Source organism: Lonchura striata, chromosome 15 (genome assembly GCF_046129695.1).
Source record: "Lonchura striata isolate bLonStr1 chromosome 15, bLonStr1.mat, whole genome shotgun sequence".
In the NCBI taxonomy this organism is placed as follows: Eukaryota; Metazoa; Chordata; class Aves; order Passeriformes; family Estrildidae; genus Lonchura; species Lonchura striata.
Genome location: NC_134617.1, coordinates 4,784,679 through 4,798,377, shown reverse-complemented (window position 1 = coordinate 4,798,377; position 13,699 = coordinate 4,784,679). Strand labels below are relative to the sequence as shown.

The window sequence follows — 13,699 nt, the reverse complement described above, 5'->3', positions numbered from 1 at the left end:
CAGGTTATCTGCCTATTCTCTGGTGAATCAAGATGAGGATGAAAACAGCCCAGGTGGTTTAGTTGTTGTGTGTTTGCAAAGGTTTCACAAACCCTTCCCTGAAGCATTTGCATTTGCAGCTGTCTGATTCGGCTTTATGGTCTAAACAGAGCACTTGTCTGGTCTGCTATGGCAAATTTCAAATTCTGAATATCATACAGAATAATCCATAAGTAAACAGTAATATTCTCTGTAAGGCGTTCAGCTTCCAGGCCTGGACATTTTCATGGTTTTACGTGCATCCCTTTGAAACTTCTGTTCTAATCAGTGGGGTATTCAAGGATCTGTGCAGCTGAGGAATGCTGGTCACTGTGAGCACTGAAAGCCAGTTGTTGTGTTACCTTCATCTGCAGTTCTTGCATGAAGAATGGTCAGTGTTCTCTTCCCCCATGACAGCAGTATTGCCCATGCCCCTAGAGCTGTGTGCTGTGAGGAGCTGCAGGGAGTGTCCATGGCTGTGTGAACAGAGGGAGCAGGGCAGCCTGGCTGATGCCAAACATTTCGGGTTACCTGTGCAGAATGTAAAGGCAGGTGTCCTGAGTGCAGCTGGAATGAGTTAGCACAAGCAGCAGAAAAAGTGAAAGCTGCAGAATGCCCTTGGGGGAGTGGAGCACCCTGCAGTGACAAAACCTGTCCTGGCTACAGCACCTGATGTGCAGGAATCAGCAGCAGCTTGCCCTCTGACACTGGGTTGGGATGGGAGGGGTGAGTCTGCTTATTCATGTAACAATTTCTGTCAAGTAGGCACTTCCTTGTTCGTTCCTTTTGATCCTTTTTTACATACCCTAATTATGGATACAGTCTTGACAAAGATGATAAAGGGCCTCAGGGGTTATAAAACAGGAGGCAAGGTTAAGAAAATTATGTTTATATTCATTAGAATAGAAGAGATTAAGAGGGGTCGTGACCAAGGTGTACAAAATCCAAAAAGTATTGAAGAAAAAATGATGCCACCAGAATATTTAAAAGGGAAGCTGTGAAGACAGGGGTAAGTGGAGAGCAGCTAGCATTTTGATTGGAATTGGTTGTGGGACATTTTTTCTAGGGTGTTGCTCTTGGTGAGGAAAATTAACTTGTGCTGATCAGTGGGCTGTAGGCAGACAACTTAGAACACAGATATGTTTTTGGCCAGAATTATAGGACACATCATGTAACTTCTTTTTGAAGTCTGAATGGATTGGGTTTGGGCAGAGAGAAATGGATTAACAAAGAGATTCACCTTTTGAGCTTGTTTGGAATAATGAGCTGGGGTGCCAGGTGTTGGAAGAGTGGAAGTCCCATGTTTTCACATTGAAAATGCTTGGTGCAAACTTGTTAACTAAAGCAGTGCTGTGGAATAGAGGCTTTTGTGGGCTCCATGCACAAAGATAATTTTGGGGGAGTAGCACAGCAAAGAAAGCTTTTTTCAGTATTGTGTACTGGTACAAATGGGACAAACCAAAGATGTGTGGCCAAGAACACCACCAGCCACATAGGCTAAAATGAGAAGGACATAGAGGCAAAATCAGTTATGCTATAAATGACTTTAAATGATTTAAATAATAATAAAATGACTTAAGACATACTGGAAGTAAGAGGAAGGCAGAAGTCCATCAGGAAGAAAGGGAAGCAGATAAATGGACTAGAGGAGAAGACAGAAATACAAAATGCCATTATTTTGCAGTGCTCTTCACAGAAAGGTTAATAACTGTGTCAGATCTGTAACAGTGTTTCCTGTAAAAGGGCTTACGAGCAAAGGCAAGAACAAGATAAGGAGTATTTAGGTAACTGTGATATATTTGGGTCAATGTGGCCTTATGAAATGTACCCACTAAATTATTTACAACTCTCAGAAGCTTATGGAGAATAGGGGGATTGTCAGAATTCTGGAGGAAGGCAAACGTAGTACCTGTCATTGCAGAGGACACTACAAGGGAAACAGAGATTTGTAAATACCAAAGAAGATACAGAGCAAATTACCTGTGAGCACATACCTGTGAGCAGCACGTTGTAACTGATATGCTTCAAGCCCAAACTAATCTGATTTCTTTTTCTGATTCTGTGACTAATACCCAAGAGAGGAAGAAAGCAAAAGCACTTTGTAGCCAGGACTGTGATGCTCACCTCAGCATCACATTCTCATACCTGAGAGAAAGCTTAGACTTGTGACTGTCGAAGTTCTTGATCAGTGGATCACTAAATTTCTTTTAGCAGAGCTCCATATGCCCAGGTAGCAAGGATTTCACTGTGCAACAGCTACCACTGGCTTAACAAAGTCTTAAAAGAACTATATTAATGTTTAACTCAGATGTTATTGGACATTTTAGCTATGGGGTGTGAGCAGTGTCTGCCTTAATACTGATCAGTGTTTGAATGCTGGACCAAAAAGTACAATTCTCAAGTGGGGGCGAGCCCCAGTCATTAAAGATGAAGCCCAGTTGCACAAATGGAATTGTTGTATAGGGACCACTGCTTCAGGTGGCTCAGGGGATGTCACAGTGGACCCTGAGCTGAGGGGTGGCTGCTGTCACACGGTGTTCCCTACAGGTGTGACAGCTTTGGAGGGAAGCAGCAAAGCCAGATCTAGTACTTCTGTTATTAATCTGGGTTCTACTGTACTGAGAAAATGCTGCAACTTTACGTGGAGAAGTGCTGGCACATTCAGGACTATTGCAGAGCAGCTTCTTAAAACTTGAGTCATGGCCTCTTGTTACCAGACTCCAAACAGGTAGACAGTTGCCTTCATAACAGAAGCAAAATTTCACAGTCTGTGTGACATGGAGCAATTAATGCACTGGTAAATCCAGTTACAGTCCTGATTTAGAAAAACACTGAAGCATCTGCTTAAGTTTTTTTCTGACAGGTTTTAACAGGTGCTAAAAGCTCTGCCCTGAATGAATTACTTTGCTGAATTGAGACCCAATCAAGCATATGCTTGTGTTAGGAAAAGGATATATACAGTGCTTAAGTTCTCTGAAGAGGGGAGGAATATACATTAGGATATTTTTAAATGTCTATTTTTATATATGCTTTCTCTCTGTGGAAATTGCATAGACTGCAGTATCATCCTCTTTGCTATCTCTCCAGCATCCCTTTCCCCAGTGCATTTACTATGAAAGAGCTTTGCCGTGGGCCATAGCCTGTATTGCAGGGGAGTATCACATACTGAAAACTTACCTAACATCCTGCAGAAATGTGATGAGTGGGTGGAGGATGGGGAGCTAGAGGTAAGCCTTGAAAAAGTTTTCCTAAAGATTATTCTTTTTAAACACTCCTCTGGCTTTTGCATAAAGATGCAGAGTAGGCATTCCAGCAGCTTAGATGAGCCTTGGATTTATGCTCTGTAATAAATGTATCCATAGGGTGCTGTGTTGTTGTAATGATAGCAAATGACAGTAAAATTAGCAGAATTAATAATGACCCAGCTGGAATAATTTAGCACTGTGATAAGTAAACTCTAACCTAATACTCAGCATACTGGCAGAACTATTTACAAAGCACATTCAATGGAGGAGTCTGGGGGGAATCCTCTACAGAAAACAAAGTGAAACCCTAATCACAAACAAATGCCATAGCATGTCATTAAGAGGATTAAGTGACTTGAAATTGATGTCTAAGGCATTTTGGTTGATTGTTGCTAAAAATGCCACATGCTTGACAATTATCTTCTGTTTGCCATCCTCTCTGCTGCTAGTAGTCTGTCATGCAGTATTATCCTTGTTTACCACCCCTGCCTCGTACCAGGTCTTTATCTGCGAGGTTTGCAGCTTCGTGCCAGGACTGATCTGGAATTCACAGTCTGATGTGTTGGCACTGCTTGGTGCCAGGCCATTAATACCTTGATAGCAAGGGAAAGGCCAGGTTCAGCAAACACTGGGCTGAAACCAAAGTGGAACAGCACAAAACTTCTGGAGTTAGCTTTTTTAAATAAAAATGCTTGGGTTTTAGTTTGAAATGCTGTATTTTCCCTAAGAAATATTTGTTACATTAGAGTTAACAAAGTTCTTTAAAAAAATTTAAATTTCTGTGAAGGAAGCATTTTATAAATAAAGCAGTTTTATATAGACTTGATCTCATAATAACTTTCTGAATAATTAGTATTTCTGAAACTTTGACCTTTGGTCTAACTAACAAATCTTTAAAGTTAGAAAAATTTCTTACTCTGCCTTCCTTAGTGATTCTGAGCTATTTTGCCTCACTGGTCTGTGCTTTGCTGAGAGGAAGAAGCTGCAGATGTATTCAGGCGAGTCAGATATTTCTGAGGGGAAGCCTGGAAAGTAGCATCGTTGTGTGTGAGTGAGTGTCACCATATGGATCATTTCCAGTCTGCTCAGGCTGTCAGGGAAGGAAGTGTTGCACCAAACTCCCAGATACAGACAGGAGCTGTGGTTGCTTCCATGGCTGTCGGGTGTGTGTGAGCTGATTGCAGCCCTGAGCAGAGCAGGGAAAGCTCCAGCTCGGATGGAAATCCCAGAATTAGTGGGGAGCCTTGCACCCTGTGCTGGTGGCCATGGGAATTGTGCACGTGGAGCCTTCACCTGCAGCCCCTGGGATGTCCTGGATGTGGGCATGGAGCAGCTCCAGCCTGATTTAACATTCTCACTTGAAATATCACCCCATGTCATTCTGGGGGCACTGAATTATCCTGTCAAAAAACGTGTATTTAGCATCACTGGTTGCATGTGGGTGTGAGCAAATTCTTCTGGCTTTTCCACTTTCGTGTCTTGTAGCCATGCAGTGATGGGTTATACTGAGCTGTGCTGCTTTTGTAGGCAGGGAAAATTGGTACTGAGAGATGCTGGAATGTCTGCCCTGTTGCCAAGAGGATCAATGTCCTGCATAATTTGAGAAAAAACAGAAGTCTCTTGTAGTGTGAGAGTGACACATGGACAAAGAATCCTCAGGTTTTCAATTAGAAGTTTTGGGGCTTGATTTTTCTTTCCCCTGTATCAGTTTTATAATAATAATAATACCAACAACAACTATATTAATAAAAATAATTGTCCTGAATCCAGCCATGTGAGATGCAGATATTTAAAGCCTCAATCCCCCAAGACTGAGGTTCAGACATTCCATGTTTCTGGGCTGCAGGCAGCTGCAGAGGAGTTGCAGGAAAAAGAAAAAAATAAGAACAGTAGAGTTTTAAATTGTGGTTCAACCCATTCCTTCTCACTTAAGAAGAGATGTCAAATCCACTGACCTACTGCCTCTCTTTCATGGATGCTTCTGCCCTTCCTTGGCAATATAATTACAGCATGGTTGGGAGTTCAGACTGTGATCTGGATGTAATCATCCTCTATTGAGGGCGCCTGAATAAATAAATATTGATTGAAATCCTAGTTACTGTCTCCATGAGAGCTGCCTCAGGGCTGGCTCTTCAGGTTAACCTGTGCCCTCTGCAGACCTCACTCAAAGAGGGTTTTTACCCACAGGGAAGATGAAAGTGGCAGAAGTCCATCCTGGCTCCTGCTGGTGGCCACGGTGCTGCAGCTCTTTACTGATCCTGCCCCTGCTGGGAAAGTCACATATTTAAGGAGCATAAGCAGGAAGGGAAGGTGTCTGCTTGGTGAGACATTGCCAAATGGAATTAGGATTTGTGTCGAGACAGCAATCAAAATTAGCCTTTCATCCTCCATCAAGGTAATATACAAATTGTTCTGTAAGCATTAGTAAGTTAATTGTATTACTTTGGGGATGCATACATAAATAAGCATTGAATATATTTGCTATCTTGCAAATGTAAATGAAGCTAAAATACCAGCAAAGGTGGAGATTCCTCACTACTGTTTTTTCTTAACTCTCCTGTTCTGGCTGCGAGCTGGATTATTTTGGGTCACTGTTTCCTTTTTCTGTTGATTTAAGCCACTGTAATTCTACATTCAGTGAGAATTTAGATGACCAGGTGAGATGCAATCTTAATAAATTATTAAGACCAGTGGAAGTCCCTCACTGCACAAAGGCTTTTGGCTGCAGAGCAGTAAAAGAGCTTGCTCCGAGTCACAGCTGGCATATTTATAAAGGAAAAATATATTTTGAAAAAACTAAATGTAACAGAGTATAAATGAAAGAAATGTAGCTGTATATCAGAGCAATCCATTAAACACACACAACCTGCTGAGAGATGCTACAGTATCACTCACTCCTCTGTAAGTCAGTACATAAACTTGTTTTTAATTTTTTTGGCAGACTTACGAAGCCAATTATCCTGGTCATAAATATTCAGCTTTAATGGGCAAGTAAATAATTAATGTTATTGCCTTTGCAAATTTAGCTTTTCACTTATAAATTAGCATAATTAAAATAGTAATGTTTCGGTGCGCATTTTTCCAGCCAAAATCTAAATCAAGCAATTAAACTGTAGGTTTTTCACATCAAATGAGTTGAGCTTATAATGATACAAACTGTGGGCATAAATCTGCTTTTCATGGTCCGATTCATTATAGAAACATGAAGAAAAATTATTCTGCAGTAGATGTAATCAAGTATATTATTTGAAAAACCATTAATATATACTTTAACTACTTTTTGTTGTCCTTGCACAGTGAAATAGGAAGGGGAAAGCACATTTCCCATGAGTCTCTGGCCCAGCAATAATTGCCTGTGTATAATTGTAATGGCCACTGTACAATGGCTGTCAGTGCATAGTGGCTGTCACATCTCTTTGGATTGACTGGAAAACCACAATGCACAGTATGGATCTGAAAGAAAAAAAAATTACTCTGTAGTCCCTAACTTTAAAAACTCCAGTCTGAGTTACACTGACTGAAATTTTGATCATACACTTTTCCTCCTATACTTTTTGTTTTATATTTTTGAGGAGTGTTTGCTATCCTCCTGTGTCACTGTTCCAGCTTAGTGAGCAATCAGAGCAGAAAAGCTTTTCTTGATAAGAGGAGATGAGTTAGTAGGAATGTGCAGATATTTCTACTCAGAATGCAGCTCAGAGCTGGTGAAATTCAGCCCTTGGGGGAGTTGATCCCCAGGAGCAGAGTGTGAGGCTGTAACTTCAAGCTGGCTCAAGGGTTCAGGAGGTTGCATCAAAATTTCTGAATTTTCTTGTGAGACGCAGTGAAACTCTGTGGCTTCTGAAAATTAGAAGCTTCAGGGACATCAGACTGTAGAACTTGAGCCTTTCTCATTTTGTTTTTAAACTGGGAATGTCACAAGAGCATTTGTGTTTGTATGACTAGTGCCAGTTTTTGACTCTTAAAAACATTTTGATAGAAATGAGAAAAGCTCTGACATTCATCTGTAGACAAGGACACACACAGATGAAAACTTGAAGTCTGAAAATTTGCTCAGAGAAGTCCTGAAAGCTTGTACTGAGAACCCAGAGCTGAAGACATTTCTTGTCTTGGAGTCTTCACAGATTATAATTTAACATGGGCTGCGCAGTCCATTTATAGCTCCTCAAAATGTTTCTAAGAGCAGCATTTTGCAAACTGCTAAAGGTTTGCAGATTTGTAGTAAGAAGAATTCCTCAATGCACAGACTTGCCCACATCCAGACCTGCTCATTGACACTTCTACAAGCTCTGATTTCATAGTCCTTTCGTGTCCCAGAACCCTGTGGGCAAATTTATCCCTACAAAGGCCCACTGAAATCACTGAAGTCACACCAAGGATAAATTCAAGTCAATGAATTTCATTTTAGTGGTGTTCAAACTGTTTGCAGTGCTTTGCAATAGGTAAGCTATAGACTTTTTTTCAATATCCAATTGTTTAGTGGACTCAAAAATAAAAAACACTTTGAATTTGTGCTGCTTGGTTTAAATACACGCAGAGCTGCAGGTGTGGTTTGGACAACAATATTATCTGGAGTTTTAGAAGCACTTTAAAAAGCAGAAAAGCATGCTAGCCTCTCAGGCATGATATCTGTGGGTCCATATTTCCAGTGCTATTTTAACTGGACACAATTATGTGCTGGTGTGATGAGCTGTGGGTGGGAGAGCAGCGATGCCTGCACCTGATGGCACAGGCAGTTCTCTTTTAGGCACTACTAACTCTGTGTGTCAGTGTGAACCTGTAGGAAATACAAATTTTTATGAGTGAAAAGGCCAATTTCTATCTCAAATGCTGCCCTGTTCGAAGTAGTTTTAATCTGTATTTAATTATTGTACTTGAGCCATGTCTAGATTTAGATGGGGTTGAGGTGTCCTGTATGGTTTCTTGGCCAGTGGTGGCTAAATGAGTCTTTTCATGTCAAGCCAAGCTCTGCCTGGGTTTAATAACATATTTCTGGCTGGGTCTGGCCCTGGAGTCAGCAGCCTTGAGCTGTGTCTGACAAGAATCCAGCCTATTCTGTAACAAGGGTATTCTAAACTCCCTGATGTTTGATGGTCCCCTTTTAGCTGTTTTGGTTTTCAGAACAAATCAAAGATTGCTCTGAGGCACCTGAGGTACTTCAGGCACTGCTGTTCAGGCTGGCGCTGCTGGGAACTGTATTTTTGCTCCTTTCTTTAGGATTTACAGCACTTTAAGGCAGCGTTTCCCCACGGAAGCACTGTGACACTGCTTTATTTTATGGATGAATTAGAGTATTGCAGGTACTTGCTGACTTTGTCGAAATCCAGCGAACCTTCTCTCTCTGAGAGCAGGAGCAGGAGGAGTTTGCGTGGGTGAACTGGAGATCTCTCCCATGGGGAGGCTGAAGAGGGGTGTCTGTGTGTGTGTGTGTGTTTGGAGAGGAGGGAGAACATCGAGGCAGTTGTGGTTTGTAATTGCAGGTGCATTGTGGCTGTGTAGTGGAAGGGCAGCTTCAGGGGCTTGCTTTCCTTTCTTTGTTGTCCTTTTTAACTTGTATCACCTTTTCCACACCTGGCACTTTTTGTAGAAAGCTTCAGCATCCTCCCACAGCCCCAGGTGTGCTCTGGCCTGTTCTGGCTCCCCAGTCACCTGCTCACCCTTTTCTCATCCCTGGTCACATCCCCCCCCTCTCCTGTGTCTTCCTGCTCTGTCCTTTCTGCTGAAATTAAGGCACCTAAAGGCTTTAGGGCTTTACCAGGCTTCTGTGCTAGTTACCAGTTCAAATTTACTTTCTTTCTCTTCAATTGTACGACCCACACAGGAAAAAGGACATTTTGGAAGTCAGGTGGTGTTTTTCAAGTGTTGTTGAATTTGATGCAGTCTCCAGTCTAACAGATACCTGCACTGAGTGAGGGGCCTTTCTTGTCATTTGTGGACTTGGTTGACTCCTGCCTTCCCTGGGTTGTAAAAGCTGCAGCAGTGGGTGGGACTTTGGAAATAACAAATTTATCCAAACTTTTCAAGGTTTGCAGAATGACCAAAACACAATTGTTTTTCCTAATACAACTAAAGCTGGCTTAAAGCATCAAAGGAAAAGCACATTCTCAGGAAATGCAACAGACTGTGATGCTATTAAAATGTGTGGCTTTTAAAATCAAAAGTTTGAAAATAATAGCCTGAATTTATAATAGAAAACCCTGTTCAGATTCTGGCTTGACACTTGGCTGACAACTGTGTGTCTTCCAGGTTGCACAGAATCCAATATACTTGTATTTTCTCAAACATTTGGGGTACCAGCTTATCCCACTATGTTCCACAGAGATAATAACATTCCAGGGTTAAGTGACTTTGAAGCTAAGTATCGTAAGCAAAGGACAAAAGGTTTTCTTAGCAGTGTCATTGAATAGTAGATGGAGGTATATGCATTTCCTTATTAATTTTCCAACAGAATATGTGTTAGAAGTGGCAGTAAGATAAAACAAAAATCTCAGAGCAGTGACAGATCAGTACAGCAAAGTCAGTTGTTACTTCTGACCATTGTTAATGCAGGCCCATCATAAAGTTGACTGGTTCTAGTGAGAGTAGACTGCAGCCAGTGCCAAAAAAGGTTGGGAAGTTTTATCTGAAGAGAGTTGTTTAAATTAAATTAAAAAAAAAAAAATCAAATTAATTTTTTAGAAAAAGAAAAGAGAGAAAAACAAGAAAAAAGCAAAAGCACATCTGAAGAAGATGTAGATAAATCAGTTTTCGGTTGCATAATAGAAATGCACTGAGTTCAAATGAGATTAAAGTCAATAATGGTCAAGTTAATACCTTAGATAGAGAAGTATAGCATATGTATGAAAAGCTTATGCTCTAATGTCCTGATCCTGCTTGGGTAGAAGTTCCTGTTGGGATGGATCAAAAAATGTTTTTTTCTCTGGTTAATGTAATCCTGTGTGGTTGCACAAGATGATAAATGTAGTTTCCCTTGGGTCAGCTGAGGTTCTCACAGCAGATCCCAGCTCTGCAGTGCTGTGGTTGCAGAGTGGAGCCCTTGCCCTGGGAACACCCTGGCAGAGGTGTGTGGGTACATGAGCCACAGGAGGAGAGGGGAAAGCTGGAAAAGTGATAATGTGTCCCACCTTTTGGAAATAATCGGTCCCTGGCTCAGTGTGAATGGAACAAAGAGGGTAAAGGATAAGAAATGCACTGACTTTGCTTTACCAATGAGTTAAAGACTCTGCCATCCTGAATTTGGAAATGAAGCTTCTTAGCGAGCTGCAAAACAAGGTGATGTCGATGCCGTGCACTTGGGGCTGGAGAAGCTTGTTTCAAGTTTGTGATGAAGGGACCTGCTTGAACCAGTAGCTGTGAAAGCGAGACCTGTAGCTTAACTTGACATTGAGATGAGTGACGGGGTTGTTTCCTTGTCAGATTCCCATTTGAGGTTCGAGTAAGAGGAAATCCACTTAGATCTTGTTCCATCAGAGAAGGCTGTATCACACAGCTGCTTCTGGTACAAACCTGTCAGCTCTTGTTGGGAGAACTGGCTTCATTTCATTACTCAATTATTTTGATGATCTGTCTGGTTAAATGGAAGCTGGTTGCTACTCACCACTGAAGAGAGTTCAGAATTGCTTTTTCCACCCCACAAATGTGCTTCCAACCCTTTGAAAACATTATTTGACAAGGACATATGCATTTCAGTAACTTCATCATTGCTTTCAATTGAACTGGCAGAAGAAACAATCTGCTGAAAGAGCTTCAGTACAAGGGCAGATGTAAACATCTAAGAAGCCCAAGAGATCTTATTTTATAGTCTAAGCAGACTGTAGGAGTAATAATAATAAAAACACTTAATAGTGTAATGCAGCGTTGGCAGCTGGAGAGTTAGACAGTAACCTGCAACTTAATGCTTTTGAACTTGGGGAGCAGCTTTGGTTAAAACCAAATGCCTACTGAAGAAAGGAGTTTATATTTCAAACTGAAAGTATTTCCATGGCATTTCTTGGTTCATTTTCAGAAAATATTTACTTATGTGCAACAGCAGCAAAACCTGTTCAGTGTCATAGCATTTCCTAACACAGCAATGTATTAATTACACTCTTGAACCTGGTAATGTAACATTGATGCTACATTGTAATGGGATAGTTCCTTCAACAAGGGTGATTAACCACTTATTTCCTTTTACCTGGATACCATTAGTTTGTACTTGGATAACAAAAATCAATGCTGATGTTCAGCAGCATCACAGTATTCTGTTGTATTAATCTCAGACAACATATTCTTCATTTTATTATTGCCTGCATTCTTTAATTGAATTCATATCCTATCACACCACCAGCCCCCACCAAATTTCTAATGGTGGGTGTTATCACTTGAATTGCAGCTCTCCTATTTCACTGTTTTTTGTGTTGGCAGAGAAGGGAGAAAAAAAAAAAAATAAGGCCTCCAAACAGCTGAGTGCCAGTAGTGCTGATGACTTCTGTTTTATTTATGTTTTGCACTGAGCCATGGTGACTGATAAAGTGTGGCTGGGACACTGCTGTGGGCAACACTCTGAGTGTTATAGTTGGAAATCTGCCAGAGTTGCATTGCTCCCAATTTTTTACCATTAGCCTTCTGGAAGGAAGGATTCCGTTTCATTTTATCCCCTTCTTCACCCGTGTCACCTTTGCAGTAAATTAATGTGAAGTCTTTAGCAGAGGTGGAGCTGACGTGGAGAGCTGCTGCTCCCACAGCTTCCCCTGGGACTGGGGCTGGGAGGAGTCAGGAGCATCCTTTGGGATAACGGAGCTCGGCTTGGCTGGAGCCTGTGCTGGCTGTGCTGGGGCTCAGCAGCAAACTCTGAGTTTGATCCCAAGGAAAAAGCAGAAAGCAGCAGTTGTTCCCTGCTCAGCTGTGTGGGGACTGGTGTCCAGGCTGTAATTAGGAGATAGACCTGCTAATGAATTGGTGTAATCCCCTGCTATGCTCAGAGTCTGCTGGGGGATCTCTTTTCCTGCCTTTTGCAGAGGCAGGTGACCTTGCTAAATACTTAGCAGTAAAAATGTGTTTTCCCTTGCTTGTTTCACAGCCTTTCTTCTGGTTCTGCCAATGGAGCTCTTCTTTATTAGTTGAAAATACTTACTCAATTTTAGTTTCAGGGAAGGAGGGAAGTTAGAAGAATACACATGAACATGTTCCATATTTGTCATATACATCTACATGAATGCACACACCTATGAAATTCTGATTTCTTAATGACCACACTAGCAATAAAAGCAAAAGAAATTTAATATTTAAGCAAGGAGTTATATTTTCAATTATTTTTCAATTATTTTTATTCGTCACCAACCACTTAAAATATTTAATATTTTCACCGCCCAACTAATTTATTTAATTGCAGTTAGGTAGATTGTAATTAATATTTGATAAGACAAACTAACACTAATTAGAATATCTACTACACTGTAATATTTGCTCGCAGATGTGTTGTTTAGCTTCTCGATACCTCTTTTTTGCCCTTGGTGAATTTGCAAATGCTCATCAATGTTGCCACAAGGCCCAGGCTGCACCTTAAGCTGTTTGACATACAAATATAAGGGTGAGTGTGCTGGGTCAGAGGAGGGTCCAGCCAGCTCCTGTCCTCACCCCAGCAGGGATCAACAGTTGATGCCTAAAGACAAGAATTAAGAAGAGGGCAAAGGTACTGCAAGGCTTCCTGAGAGACAGAAAGTCTCCCAGATTTCATTGATTTGTGGCCTGGAAACATCCCAAGATAGAAATGGTGTCCTCAGATTTAATATTTAAGCTTATTTGTTACGTCTAAAGTATACAGTTATTTTGCATAATTCATGCTTTCCATCAGCAAAGGACTGAGATTCCTCCAAGGGAAATAGTCTCTTTTTACTGGAAAAATGTCTTGTCTGCCCTTTCTGATTAATGAGAACATCCATATGCTGGCTTTTGTGAGTGGAAGATGGATCTGATACTACTTAACTATGTTAACTGAATGTAAAAATCTGAAGTGGTAGGATAATGAAAGTAATTTGCAGTTTGTCGACGTGTTCCCTCTGATCAAAGAGAGTGGGGGAGCACAGCAACTTGGAAACAACACAACCAGACTGTGGCATTCCTAGGACGTGGGGCATTTTTTGCAAGTTCAGACTTGGTTTTGTTTCAGGTAGGAACAGTGCCAGCTCCTACAGCAGGTACAGGCTTAAATGGATGATTTCTGTGTCAGGGATCATATGGATTTGGGTTGGAAAGAACCTTAAAGACCATCCAGTCCCACCTCCTGCTATGGGCAGGGACACTTTCCACTATCCCAGGCTGCTCCAAGCCCTGTCCAGCCTGGCTTTGGACACTTCCAGGGATGGTAATCCACAGCTTTTTTTGGGCAGCCTGATCTCACTCTGCAGCTGTGGGGTGCTCCCGAAGCTCTGGGCTTGGCAAGAGCTGCCCAAAGCCAA

General features: G+C 41.4%; 1 protein-coding gene across 8 annotated transcripts in view; it reads left to right on the top strand.

The window, feature by feature from the left end:
• The window catches only part of SGCD (sarcoglycan delta), a 315,949-nt gene that overhangs the window by 101,643 nt on the left and 200,607 nt on the right, over positions 1–13,699 (top strand). Inside the window, exon 3 of one of the 8 annotated variants that reach the window (XM_077786662.1) lies at positions 3,106–3,245. The exons of the other annotated variants lie outside the window; for them this stretch is intronic. The gene's annotated coding sequence lies outside the window, so the exon portion shown is untranslated. The remainder of the gene's footprint in view (positions 1–3,105; positions 3,246–13,699) is intronic. 8 annotated transcript variants of the gene reach the window in all.